This window comes from Astyanax mexicanus, chromosome 9, assembly GCF_023375975.1.
Source record: "Astyanax mexicanus isolate ESR-SI-001 chromosome 9, AstMex3_surface, whole genome shotgun sequence".
Taxonomy (NCBI): Eukaryota; Metazoa; Chordata; class Actinopteri; order Characiformes; family Acestrorhamphidae; genus Astyanax; species Astyanax mexicanus.
Window position 1 is genome coordinate 15,517,773 of NC_064416.1, and position 13,372 is coordinate 15,531,144.

Here is a 13,372-nt window from a genome sequence, read left to right on the forward strand (position 1 = left end):
GGACTAGTAAAGGGTAGCATAGAAGACACTTCATAACAGCACTCTTTTCTATTGGGGAAACATCAGTTTCTAAAATATTTTGCTATTTATATGTATAAGTTTGAATAAAATGAACAAATACCAAAAAAAAAAATATCATTTATAGCACTTATTTGCAGAAAAGGAGAAATAGTTGAAATAACAAAAAATGCAGAACTTTCAGATCTCAAATAATGCAAAGAAAACAAGTTCATATTCATAAAGTTTTAAGAGTTCATAAAGTTTTAAGAAATCAATATTTGGTGCAATAACCCTGGTTTTTAATTCCAGTTTTCATGCATGTTCTCCTCCACCAGTCTTATACACTGCTTTTGTATAACTTTATGCCACTCCTGCATTGCTAGCATTCTAGTTACTAAGTGTAGCACAAATTGGCAAAAAAATCCACCTGGCAAAAAAATGTTTCATTGGACCAGAAAAAAAATTCAAGTGTGTGACAACATGAGAAAGTAATTTGTTAATTTGCCTTGAACTGAGTTCATATATGTGAATAAAATGTGAGCCAATAGAAAATCTGTCTGCACAACAAATGGACAAACAAGACAGAGAAACTGCTAATTATTGCTGCATTATTGCAGTCTTTTTAGCCAGCCAAATAGTTAACATGACTTTACCTCCTCCAATCAAGATCCACCACAATCAACTGATTTCTCTCCAGTACCATAACGAAAAGTATGTTAGGACCACAAGTTTAAACCTGCAGTTAACATCATGCTAATCCGTGATATAAATAGTTCCATTACTTGTTAGCTACTTTAACCTAGCCTTTGTTATATCTGTACACTTCTGTATATGTTGAATCCTATTATTGCTTCAAGACAGCATTTTTCCACAGACAATCAACTGGATAAAAAAAGTCTGTAGAATGGACTTCAGTAACAGTAAGCCTATTTCTGGTCACTGTGCAAAACATGCACACACACACAATAGGACAGATAAAGTAACTTAATTGATGCTGCTAATGACTTTGACACTGAGAATAGAAACGTGACCTTTGGTGTAATATTTCATTAAACTGTACAAGTGTTTAACCGTAACATGAGGCTGTTATCTGATGAGGTGCAGTGTCAGTGGAGCACATACACTAAATAGACAAAAGTATTGGGACACCTACTCATGCATTGATTCTTCTCAAATAAATATATTAAAATATTGGAATAAATGTTTTTACTGTCTAGGGAGGGCTTTCTACTAGATTTTGGAACATTGCTGTAAGGATTTGATTGAATTAAAATAGTTTACTTTATCCTCTACTTTCCAATTCAATCCAAAAGTACTGGATGCGGATTATCATCCCAGAGAACACAGTTCCACTGCTCCAGAGCTCAGTTCTGGCAGCTTTCTACTCTTCTAACCTACAGTCTTATTGTTTTGGCAGTACTTTTCTACATGGACCAGATATGTTCTGTGCATTTATACATTTGCATCATCAATGGTTGTATAGATTAAAGTAACCAAATACATTAATTTCATTATTAGAGGTGTCTACAATTATCCACATATAGTTTCTATAATGTGGAGAGCTGTAACAGCATGCTGCGTAGTTGAGTACAGTTACAGTAAGTTAATCTGCATCTGATCAGAAAAATAATATTTCACTTCATACTTGTTCTGTTGAGGGAAGGTCAGTAGTAGTTCTCTAGTGCACCTCTTCAATATGCAAGTAATAAGCAAGCTCCCGTTCCTGTTCCCAGATCTCACTGATTTCCATTACTGTTTATTCTGAGTGCGCTACTTTCATTTCTCGAGCTGCAATCCAACAGAAAGCCTCAATCGATGAGGCAGGAAGCCGGCTACTGTCGGCAACTCTCTGCGCCCTAATTAAAAGCCCTTCCTGTCTGGAGAGAGATTCATAGAGCATATTGATGCTGGGGTCGCATATAATGATGCAAGACTCGACCCTACATACTTCATCAAAATCACTCTGGGCGAGATCTTAGATGAGCAGTGGATGCTGAATATAGTAGAGTGGGGGCATGAAGAAGCCAGAGAGTGAATACACAGTGAATGTACATGATACATCTGACATATCGTGGCAACAAACATGACTTTGCTCACTAGAACTAGACCATATTTGGATACCAAACAACAGAACCTGAAGTTGCTGCTAAAGATGATACAGTTCTAGTCCATGGCAGTCTTGGTTTCTCGTTTTTGGCACCATTTCAAACTAAGGCAACGGTGACTGGCTTACAGATAGCCTAGATGGGGGGCAATTCATCAAGAAAAATAAAAAAAATGAGGTATTTTTATGTCAGTGCATTGATGCACCCTCTCTTAAAGTCTTAAAGTCTGTCAACTAGGCTACATGTCTTTAGGTGCATCACAGAGGCACATCTAGCAGACAATGATCTCTCACCAAGAGGTACATCACCCAAAAGTAGCCTTTTAATAGGGCAGCAGGGGAAGCACTTCTCATGGGGAAAAAAAGTCTAATCAGACCACACTTATAATCATTGGCATACCCGCCTGAAACATAACTGCATGCCAAATTCCAGTTGATAGCAGTCCAGGTTTCTTGCATGATGTTACTGCAAACAAAGGCAAGATGACAGGTGGTCTAGATGGTAGTCAGTTTGGCAAAACGACCAGCCTACCGATCTCCTCTAGTCCAATCCAATGATGCACCCCCTCTCAAAATCTTAAAGACTGTCATCTAGGCCAAATGTACTTTATCACATCATAGACCAGATAGACCAGCAATCCTTTACCAAGAGGTACATCCCCCAAAATATCTGCTGAGAAAATGTATAATAGGGGAGCACAGGAAGTGCTTTTAGTAGGTTCTTTAACTGATTCAATTGAAGAACCATTTTTGGTTCCATAAAGAGTAGTTCTGCATGAGTCTCCACTGTAGACTCACAAATCGAATCACCCATAAAAGTTGTCCTCATTCCAAGGAAGGCATCACTCAAAAATGCTTTGTAGCACCTTTATTTTTACATTTGTGCATGATATTAGGCAGGTGTTTTAATGTTATTTATTGTAATTGATAGATTACAAATGAATGCAATCCAACAAATTAAATCAAACTGCATTATGAACAGAATCATTTCCTAAAGAACTGCAATTGAATTGAATCTTTATGAGGCTGATTAAGATGCTGCCTAGAGTCAGTGAGTGCACTCTAATTGATTTGAAGGGATAGATGCTGGCAAGGCTCAAAACCACACACACACACACACACACACACGCACGGCTGTAGTCTTTATATGACTCTCAAACGCAAACTCAGTGACTCCACCGCCCAGGCCCTGAGCCTATGTTGGCTGCTCCTGCAGCTGGAAGCTAATGAGAGCCAGTGGTGCTCAGGCGGTGCTCGGTACCATGGAGGGCTTACATACAGAGCTGCTAACACTGCATACGGAGGCATTCACACAGCGGTTCAACCAGCCAGGCTTTCAGTGCCTATTCATTCACACAGCCATCCAAGCAAACGACCATCAGAGCATTATATTAATATGGAACAGGTACTCACCTACACAAGAGACCAGGCATGATGGTGCATGTAGTCGACGTGAGGGGAGAGGCAAGGGGAAGGTAGAGGGAGAGAAAAAGGGAAAAAGAGACAAATTAGTACAGACAAATTAGCTGAACATATTTGACAAATCAAGCTTTAAAGCAAGTTTTGGAGTGTACTGCATGTGTTAATGTCATTTGATCCCCGATTTCAGAAATACTTACATTACCTAAGCATCACATTTATAGGTGCAATGCCTCTTTTAAAATAGCCAATAAATTAGCCTTACTTTAGGTAAGAATTGGATTTTTTTTTTAATCCTGGGCTACCTCTACAGTTGTGGAGTGTACCTCACTTTTACACCACTGCAGTAAATACAATTATAGCAGTGGATAGTTGTGCCAGATTGCTGTGGTTCAGATTGGCAGACTTCAGTGAACCTGCATTAATGTTCCAACACCATTAGGAACCTCTACATCTCCATGCAAAAATGTATGGTGTGTTGCATTGCATGTGTTACACTTTTGTTGCACACTACTGTGTAGCTCTATGACCATAACCAAAAGTTACCAAAATATTTTTTTTCCAAATGTATAATTCTTTGACAAAGGAAAGATTGGTAACAGCAAGATTATACAACTTTGCTGTGGTTTCAGATACTTTTCTGCCAACATCAAACATTTAACATCTAAACCAAACCCAAACTCAAGAGCCGAACACACACCATGCTGCACCATTGTTCTGAAAGTTGGCCTACCGTGGAATGCTTTTGGATTCCTTCCCCTTCACTACTTCCTATGGGCCACAATTCTATCTGACTGTTGTTTGGAAGTGTCGAATGTGTGTGTGAGAGAACGAGAAGTTCAAATATTTGGAAACTTAGAGACTGTTCCCAGGTTTGAGTGTGTGATGTATGTGTGTGTGTGTGTGTGTGTGTGTGTATAGAGAGAGCAGACTGCTCTGAGGGACCCTGGGAAATGCCTTGGTATTCAATGACCTTACACACTGACTCATACGAACACACATAGAGAGATGGAGACACACACACACACACATTACAGACTTTCATCATGAACCAGAATAATCACACTGACATGTTCATATACTGCCAAATGTTCTACAGACGCCCACTCCTCCCTTCTTATGGAGGCAATAGAGGTAAATAGGTCAAGCATGTGCACGCACACAGACACATACACACACTCTGCTGTACATACACACTCTCACTTAAACATTAACAGTGAATATACCCACAGTTTAAGCTATCTGGTCTAGATAAGATATACACTACATGTCCGAAAACCTTTAATGGATGCATTCAGCTACTTTAAGTTGCTTCCACACACACACAGCTCGTCTAGTGTGTTTAAAAAAGCATTACCAATACAACTGGACCTTCTATACACACTAAGAAAAGTAAGTACAGATTAGTACCTTAATGAGTACAAAGCTTGTCACTGGGGCTGTACCTTATATTGAGGTACAAAAACTTAGCTTTCAGTGAAAGTCCTTTTTTGTACCCATATTTGTGTGCCAGTAAAGATTTTAAAGATTTTAAACATTATCATCAACTAAATATATGTCAAAAACGTGATGATCCAAAATTGTCTGGCTTTCAAATGAAGAATGTGCAATTAAAATATATATTGTTTATTAGTACAGTGATACAGAATACAGAATGTTCCTTTTGTCTGATTAAATGGTACAAATCTGTACTTATTGCTGTTAGAAATGACAAATCTAACCCTGTAAAGACCAGTATTGTACCATTGAGGGTACAATTATAAAGAATGTACCTTTGAGTACAAAAAAGTACTCATATCGTACCTCTGTTTTTTAGAGTGTAGCATAGCAGGTAAACATATATAACCTATATATTGATAGTTCTAATGCCAGATGTGAAAGTAAGAGACATATAAAGTCAACCCATCAGTGAACTATGATGCACTGGGACTGTGTTCTGTGGACCGATGATGGTGCTACAGACTACAGTATACTTGGGATAAGTTGAGAAGTTGAGTATGATAAGGAGATTGGATGGTGATCATCCAACATCTAAACCTCATTTTATCAAATCCTGCAATCAAATCCGCACAGCAATGCTGCAAGATCTAGTAGTTAATCTAAAAAAAGCAAGATAAACTCTCAAAATTTCAGAAGAAACAATGAACAACAAGCAGGGGTCCCAATACTTTTGTCCTTAAAGCGTATGACATATAAGACTGTACATAGGCTTGGAGACACACATAGATATAGTGAAGACACAGAGGTGGAGGGGAGGCTTTCGTAGCAGCTGTGAGCTTCAGAAGTGTTTGAAGTGTGTGTGGTGTGTGTATGTGTGTGTATGTGTGTGCATGTGTGTGTGTGTGCATATGTGCACACTGACCTACTTCACTTTGCATATAGGCTAATCAGCCTCTGCTCCTGATTTCCTCCGTGAGCATAAATATGTATGAGGATTATGGTATAAAAGCGCAAACCCACAGGAGTGTGGAGGAGGCAGCCACACACACACAAACACACACACACACACACACACACACACATCGTTATGATGAAATAGGGGAGCACTAGGGGATGCGTGGCATTTTAATGCTTCTAATACACAGCAAAATATAACACAGCCGCGCAAAATATTCACACACGCTTCTTCCCTCTCTCCAACTCACTCGGCCACCCACACACCCCCACACCCCCATGCCATGAATAGACTATTGAAACCCCAGGATGAGTCAGTGTGTGTGTGTGTGTGTGTGAGTTTGTGTCATTTTATGTTCTATGACTGGTCTGTTCCAGTGTGTGTGTGAGTGTGTGTGAAATGATTCATTCTCTTCTCTTATCTCCTTACACAAAGCTCTGTATGTTCTTGGCCTAGGAACATTCCTGGTTCTTTTTCGGGAGACATATCCTGTTTTTGGAGGAACACTCTAACCCCTCGGAACCCCATTCTCTAAGCTGGGACTTCTGGGAACACAGACTGGGAATGACATCTAATTAAATCAGCTAATTCCCGGTTTTGAGCCATTTAAACAGAGACATCAATCAGCCATATCGTTAAAACCGATTTCCCTATAGTGCCACCAAAACCGCTCTGGCCAGTAGAGGCATGGACTCCACGAGACCTCTAAAAGTGCTAGGGGTGTACAATATGATACTCAACTCATTTAAGATCATCAAAGATATTTTGGCACTTGGTTTGGCTGCACTAATTTTTCCCAGGCTAATTAAAGTAGTTTGGTATGTGTTCACTGTGGACCTCTACCTCACTCTGCCTCCAGTTTAGTGTACAGTCTTGTGCGTGAGCACAGTGTGCAGTGTAAAAAGCTTACTCTGGGTAATGCAATTTGAGTTTGCTGTTACTCCCCTCATATCCGTAGCTCTTTAGCTATGTTTATCATTAAAGAATGACATGTGGCATCTAGCATCAACACTAATATTAACAACAGATGCTTAATTCAAGTCAGAGGTGTCTAGTCTTCTCCACAAAGGGCTTATTCAGTATGGCTCCAGGTTTCTATTCCAGCCAAGCAGAAGGACCTATGATCCTTATTTGAAAGCTGCCTAATTAATTAAACAATTGGAATCAGATTTTCAGCTTGATATTCAAAATAAAAACCTGCAGCCACACCAGATAAAGACCTTTGCAAATAATATTGGACACCTCTGCCAAGTTCACATTACCAGGCTGAAGTGGCTGAAATCAGACTTTTGCCTCATTGAGACCAAAATGATTTTCTTTAGGGACGTGTGGACAAAGTTACTCTGCCTTTGTTTACATTAAAAGTGCCATAAATCAATACTTGAAAAGACTGTATTAAACACATATGCACAGCTTTAAAAAACAGATCTGTCACATTAAAGCAAAAAAAGAAAAAAAAATGCAGGCAATGTCTCAAGCCAGTTCATTGGCTGTTCTTCCTTGCAGAACTATTGATAGATACTGACCACTGCAAACCAGGAAAAGCCTTTACAGTTAATCTGTCTCTTGACAAAGCGTCTCGGATTCTTGTGCTTGCCTGTTATTCTTGCGTTCAGCAAATCAACTTCAAGAGCTGACTGTTCACTTGCTGCCTAATATGTAGATCCCACCCATTGGCAGGTGCCAGTGGATCCAGATATTTAATGTTATTTACTTCACTTCTCAGTGGTTTTAATTTCAATTCTGTTTTGTGTTTACAGGCATATCGCTGCTCTCCAATAAAATAAAATAAAAAAAACATGTGTATGCATGTGTGTGCATGCGTTTTCTTTTTTTTTTTTAGTGTAGTTTAAAGTGTTTTGCCTTTTCCTGTAAAGTCTTGCCATTTTGGACATATAGTGATAAAAGGAGGGAAAGAAAAAGAAATAGTGCAGTTGTTTAAAGATAGAGTGGGTTTCATACTACAAATTGTGTGTGTGTGTGTGTGTGTGTGTGTGTGTGAGAGAGAGAGAGAGAGAGAGAGAGAGAGAGAAACTGTAACTGTGTAAATGTTTATTCGTATTGCTTCAATGGCACTTACTTACTTACAATGGCAATGCTAAATATGGTCACAGAATTAAAGCTTACTGAACTGAACTCATTTGAACTGAAAGAGAGAGAGAAAGAGTCAGAGAAAGAGAGAGAGAAAGAGAGACAGAGCACTCAGACACCATTTTTAAGACGAGTACAAGTTTGAGCCTGGAACTTACTGAGGCCATCCAACAGGGCCTCACTGTCTCAGGATGAATGGTGGCATTGTTTATTAATGACTCTTTAAAGAATTTTAAAAGAATTTAACAACTGCGAGCAGACAATACCCAACGTCCAATTAATCAGTACTGCAGACGGTAGGGTCGCCTGGAGGTCACAATCGCTAAACTGACCACCATTCACAATGAAAAGTATGACTCCTAGATTACCGTGTCACAGTGACAGAACAACAGAATCCCAACAACTTAAATTCTTAGCACCCCCTGCTGGTTCTAGAGTACCTAACTTATATTCCATTCAGTTTAATTCAATTTAGATTTATTTATATAGCACTTTTCACAACTAAAGCTTGTTTTGAACTCTGAAACTCTAAACTGGACCGATGCATTATGAAAGAGAGAGGTTGAGTGTAAATCTACATACTGAGAACACTGATAGGTCTACTGAACACAAAGCCAGACCAATCAGAGAACAGATCTACTGAACACAAGGGGAGACCAATAAGGATGCTGTCTTTATCACACTTTCACCTCATTAGTCAATCACTTGTTTGGTATTCCTTGATAACTCACCAAAACTGCATGCACGCCTGATGCACAATTTTTCTGATCTTATTAGGGGTATTATATAGGATTCGAGGGCATCTGGGAGTCTTTATCAAAAATGCCGGAAAATACTGTAAGCCACAAGAGAGGTGGGATGTCTAACATTTGCAATGAAAAAAAAAATCATTTGGCCAATGAAAGCAACTTTTATGGGAACCAATCCTCCGTTTGACACCAAATAGAAAAACAGATAACTAAACAGTATAAAGAAAAAACGTGTGTGTGTGTGTGAGTGTATGTTCATGTGCAAAAAGGCACTGGATAGCTACTATATCTGAAAGGTCATGCTATGCTAGAGGGGTGTCTAAATTTGTGAGTAAAAATAGAGAGGATAGGGCGCCGAGTGGTCCAGCGGTCTAAAGCGCTGCCACTATGAGCAGGAGGTCGCCGGTTCGAACCCCAGCTCATGCAGCTTTGCCATCAAGCTGCCGGCGTTAGAGGGAGCAAAATTGGCCCTGCTCCCTCTGGGTGGGTAGATGGCGCTCTTTCCCCACATCACTCCTATGGTGATGTCTGCAGCACAGGGCGTCTGTGAGCTGATGACCGGAGCCGAGCCGCTGTGCTTTCCTCCAAGCGCGCTAGCTGCTCGGCAATGCTGCATCAGCAAGCAGCTCGAAAAGAAGCGGTTCCTGACTTCACATGTATCGGAGGAAGCATGTGTTAGTCTTCACCCTCCTGGTGTGTTGAGGTATCACTAGTGATAGGGGGAGTCCTAATGAATGGGTTGGGTAATTGGCCGTGTAAATTGGGGAGAAAATGGGAAAAAAAAAAAAATAGAGAGGATGCTGATGGTGTTGGAGTCTAGGAATGGTATGGTGGATGAGTGTTTATGATGGGAAAAGAGGGAAGATTTTATGGATTGTCTCTATAGCCTTAACTAACAAGGCCAGTTCACAGTCTAGTGCTGTCTATGTAAGTCTATGTAAGTCAGAGAAGATCTATTGAGATGATAGTCCACACTTATTGTTGAACAAATGATCAGGTCAGATTTGACTTTTGGAATTTTGGAAACACAAACCTAATTGCATGGGTTGCTGTGGTAATGAGGTCAGCCTCAGTAACAAACCTTTGGTGTTTTCACATTTTTGTTACTCTGTATTTAATGAGGTCATTGTTTTAGGAGTGAAGCAAAAGACACTCTTCTGTTCGATTTGAATGACCAGAGCATCCAGACTGAAACTCATCTGTACCAAGGTATCAATTGTAGTCACATTTAGACCACGTCTACATGTGGTCTGGATCCGGTTAGCAAAAAATTTATTTAATGTGCTTTCTGCCTGTCCAGATTATAAAAAATCTATGTGAATACGATTTAGATACAATGTCAGTGCCTTGTTGCTGGCAGTCTGAACAAAGGCACAATGTTATTACAATATCAATGCATACCTTTGGACTGAAACTTAAATGACAAATACATACTTGGCAGTTTTTTTTTTTAGCGCAGCAGGCTAGTTAGCATGTACATGGTTAGCCTAAATGTGTGTGGACAGTGATAAAATCACAGCTGATCCCTCACCCTCACACCCAATCCTACATAAACCCACATATTGTCTGGATCACAGCTGACCTGGTTTCTAACAGGAGATGACAGAACGTTTAGATTTAATGAGCCTCAATTAGCATTCTGCTTTAACCAAGCTGAGAGTTAGCATGCAGCCCAGATCCAATTAAACCCCTCTCTTGCCCCCCAACTTTCTCTTTCTCTCTCTCTCTCTCTCTCTCTCTCTCGCAGTCTCTCTCTGTATTTCATGCCATATAACACAACAATGAGTCTCCAAGGAGAGCTCCGCTGGCCCACCAGGCATGGAGGCAGGAGGAAGCTGTTTACCAAAGCAGCAGAGGCTCCTAGCGTTCTGCTGATTAGCCGAGGAGCTGTGGGTTAGCAGCAGAGCTTAGTCTGATAGCAGGACAACAACTGGAGGAGGTAACGCTGCATTATAGCACGTGTACTCGCTCTGGGAGGGAGTCATAGGCTGCTGGGGGATGAGTCAGCCTGAGGAAGCATGCGGTGACAGAAAGAAAGAACGAGGCGGTGGGAAACAGGGATTGGGGACGAAGTAAAAGAGTGATAGGTTTAGGGATGCACTGAAATAGATTTTCTGGGTCAATATTTATACTTTTTAATAATGTTATGGGGCAGAACACTGCCTTGTTTTCATATTCAAGACGAAAAAAAAACAAAACAAATTTGTTCTTTTTTGAGAAGTCCCACTTTTCTCAATGGAGACAACCAAAAAATCGATGTGTGGAGGCAACGTGGTCAGTGCCAAGTAGGCCCCTCACGAAAAAAAAATATATATATATTTTTTGCAAATTATATTTTGTCCCAGAAATCCTTGCAATAAACAATATATTGTTGTTTTTTAAGAGCATTAAATGGCACTAATATAATAATAACATTAAGTCCTAACAAAGAAATTAAACCCTTTTAAAGCAATAAACTTTCCATTCCTGTTTGGGCACCTAATTTTGGAACCCAAAACAGTTCCTTGCTGGAACCAAAGTAGGTCATAGTAGGTTCTTCAGTGCAAAACAAGAGCTGTTTAGATGAAAAGGGCTAACCGCGTGTATGGAGTCATAATCAATGAAGCAATAAAATACTCTGCCCCACACCATTACTTGCAGCCCTGTTCTGTCCCAGCTGGCCCGCATTGGACCGGCATGAAGACCCTGCCTTAGCTTTCATTCGAGAGAGATGCTAGAGGTGAGAGGGAGGCTAAGGCAACACGAACCAAAGAGACACTAAAGTTAAGAGAATAGAGCCACAGTGGGCCGTTACTATGTTTCTTTCAGTTTGTTTTGGGTGTTGATGGAGTGCATTTTTCCTGATAAAGGTTCATTTTAAGTTCATTCACTCCCTGTGAATTTGTCTATCAGTACTTCTGCATTACAGGGTCTCGGGGAACATGCCCCTATCCCCAGGTGTGACATCACAATATATGTATAAGTACATTTTGTAAATGCAAAAAAAATGGACGATATCATAATTATTAAAATAAATGATCTTCCTCTTATAAAGTCTTACATATCTATCAAGTCTGTTTGTGTGTTCATCAAACTGGTTGTACCAGTATTCCGTGTTTATGCATTTCTTGGATGCACATCCAGCAATAAACTGAAAAACAACCTAACCTTTTCTAAACTGTCACCACATAAAAGCAGAATGATATTTTTATTAAGCCACGCATTCAGGATTATACCTGCATATCAGTGCTGTCTTGCATAAAATCCATAAAATCTATAAAATCTCCAAAACATCCACTTTACAGGAAAATAAAATGTTGGGGCATTTCAAAAATGAAATTTTGAAAAGTATACAGCTGTCAGATTCACATTACGTCAACAAAATGTAAAGCTGTAAAAATTGGGATGTAAGCTATTTCCATGCAGTGATGATATAATGCTTAGAGCTGTACTTAAAATTATTTTAAAATGGTTCGCAATTGAACCAATACTGTAAACAAGTACTCAACTATAATGCTATGAGTAACAATACATAAACTCTAATGATCTGTAACAGGCCAGAAGCTCTGAGACAATGAGAGACAGAGGGAGGGAGAGCGAGGGGTTGGAGGACGCTGTGTCTTTGCCTAATGAAGCAGAACATGTCTGTATCATCAGCGTTGACTGTCTCATTACCACAACATCTACACAATGTTTTAGAACAGCACACACTCAACACAGTGACACTAACACAACCCTGGTATGCTGGGTACAGTCCATTCTGGGATCCATCAAATTTAAATAATGTATGTGACGAACATGTTAAAGGTCAATTTAAATATTCTTCAGACTCAGACTTCAGACTATCTTTATTTACAAACATGGTTCTTTATGGAACCAATAATTGTTCTTCTGTGACATCACTCAAACAGCCATTTGAAGAATGTATAATTGTTTTAACTTTTTAAACCATAAAGACCTGTTTGTAAATTGTTCTTCATTGTTAACTGTAGAAACATATAAATAAATTATTGGGGCAATGGAATAATTTTTGTATTCATTATTGTAGATAATGAATCAGTGTAAGTTACTGAATCATTTACTTTATATCCTGAATCATTTGGAATTGATACTGAATCAGTTATGGTAGATTCTGAATCATTTCTAATAAATTTGGAACCATTACTAGTATATATTGATATTGAATGATTTTAATAGTTACTGAATAATATATTAAATATAATAAATTATTTACAATAGATATCAAATAATTTATAAGATATAATGGCTAATTTTAGTCACTGTAAATAATAAATACGTTATAGCAGATATTGCATCAGTTATAGTAGATACTAAACCAATTATATTAGTTAGCATATTTTTTCCATACATAATAATGTACTGTAGAAAAAAGTAATCATTTATTGTAGATAAAGAACCATTTAATATACATACTCAATCATTTTAATTGTTATTACATTATTCATAGCAGAAAATATTAAAGAAATATATTTGTATAGTAGATATGGAATAAACACAAAATCATTTATATGAATAAATGAATATTTTACTGTAGAAACAAAATCATTTGTTGTAGAAATTGAATAATTTATAGTCGACACTGAATCATTTATTGTAGAGGTTAACTTATTTACA

At 38.7% G+C, this 13,372-nt stretch overlaps 1 protein-coding gene across 5 annotated transcripts in view; it reads right to left on the minus strand.

Moving 5' to 3' along the window:
- frmd4a (FERM domain containing 4A) overlaps positions 1-13,372 on the minus strand; it is a 221,781-nt gene that overhangs the window by 102,612 nt on the left and 105,797 nt on the right. The gene's annotated exons all lie outside the window — the stretch shown is intronic.